This window comes from Carlito syrichta, unplaced genomic scaffold (assembly GCF_000164805.1).
Source record: "Carlito syrichta isolate Samal-C Ts95f unplaced genomic scaffold, Tarsius_syrichta-2.0.1 Scaffold308508, whole genome shotgun sequence".
Classification (NCBI taxonomy): domain Eukaryota; kingdom Metazoa; phylum Chordata; class Mammalia; order Primates; family Tarsiidae; genus Carlito; species Carlito syrichta.
The window spans coordinates 2,219-4,189 of NW_007252604.1; positions in this window are offsets into that span (position 1 = coordinate 2,219).

Here is a 1,971-nt window from a genome sequence, read left to right on the forward strand (position 1 = left end):
CATTCTGACTATCCTCTAGCTTAACAATTATTTACATTTTCTGAGTTTGCACTGCTATTTTTTGAATTTAAAAAATTCATTGACACCATATGTTGTGGTGAAATTTATCAGCATATCTCTGAAAATGACATTTTCTACATAGTGATGATCCTGTTATCACATCAAATAAAATGATAGCTTCTCAATATAATATATTGCCTAAACCACACTTAAATGTCCTTGATTGTTCCAAATCTGTCTCTTAGTCGTTGGTTTGTTCAAACCAGGATCCAAACAAGTGTCTAATGGGTGTTACGTCTCTCAAGTCTCTGTTTTTTTTTTAGATCAGTGCCTCCTGCTCATGACTTGAACTCAGGTTAATTTTTTGGTAGAATTCCCACAGCCGGAATCTGTCTGATTGCTTCCTCTGGTTGCTGCCGCCCCTGTATGCCTTTGAAACTGGAAGTTGGATCTAAACCTCTGATTAGATTCAGCTTCACTATTTTTCTCAAGACTGCTTCCTAGGTGATGTGCACTTCATATTACATCATATCAAGAGGTGCCCACTGCTTGGTGCCCACTTTTATGGACACGAAGCTTGATGGATAAGTTCAGATGGGTTCTCTTGTATCCTGGTCTTCCACTATTTTCCCACAGTCACAAAGCAAAATGACGGCAAATTAAGTTTAAAGATATTTCTTGACTTTTATTTGCAATTCTAGACTTGGGCAATACCTCTTCCTCAGAAAGTAGCACAAGCGTTCCCACTCGGCAGCCACAGAATAATGTGTTTTGTAAGGTGGGGACAAAGAGACAGAACGATAGGAAAAAAGCTGATTGTTAAAGTTCAGGTTTTTTCAGATGACTTTTTGTAAGGGTTAAAGCAGAGGAAATATCTTTATTACACTGATTCAGGTAGTTTGGAATCTCCTGTTTTCAGGAAAATCTTGTCTGTTTTGAAATTTACCTGTTTCCTTGAAGCTTCAGTTTAATTATGTAGCATTTAACATGAGTGACTCTGTCTTGATATGGCTTGGTCTGTTAGGGCCTTGTACAGGAGCCCAGTCCAAAATAGAGGTCTCCCACTGGGCGAGGTGGCTCATGCCTGTAAACCTAGCTGCTCTGGAGGCTGACATGAGAGGATCGATGAGGCTGAGAGTTCAAGACCAGCCTGGGCAACATAGCATGACTAGGTTTCTAACAAAAACAAAACAGAACAACAACAACAACACACACACACACACACACACACACACACACACAGGAACAAAAAACAGTGGTCTCCTGTAATTTTTATTTAATACCACTATATCTGAGACCCATTTTTTTCCCCATTGGACAAGGGAGCAGCTCTTCACCTTTGTCAAAAAAAGTATCTTCAGTGTTTACTCAGTCAGAGGGGAGCTAGCCAGAGAAAAGCTAGGCAGACAGACAGGGAGGGTCAACAGGAACAAAGTAGCAAACTGCCCGCAGGCCTCTTAAGCTGATACACTACCAATGTAAGCAAGTTCCCTCCAAGCCCTACTGGCTGGGGCGAGAAAACACTCACTACTGGGATTGGAAAACAAACCAATTAGTTCACAGCTGAGGGCCCCTTTTCCTCCCTGTAGCCTGGACACATTTTCATGCTAGCTACTACAATTCATTGTTTAAAAGGGGAAAACAGGACCTGCTGAGAAGTGTTAACTTTTTCAAGTGCCCCTGCATTTTTAAGACTGCAGCCCATCAAGCAGCAGCCTTAGCCCCCCCCCCCCCCACCCCTTTGTTATTAATTTCATTCGCATTACTCTTTATTACTGTTATCTCTGATATCAGCTCCTCCCTAGTTGCTTCTTGTGGCTCTTCAATTCTTTTGAATCTCTCCGTTATTGTCTTGATGACAATGTTTGTAATTTGAGACCCTTAAATCTGGGGACTCCTCATTGTTTGTATTCCAAAGTCACTTTTCTCAATGTCTGCCTTTCCGGGGTTTGGGAGAGACCCATACTCTTC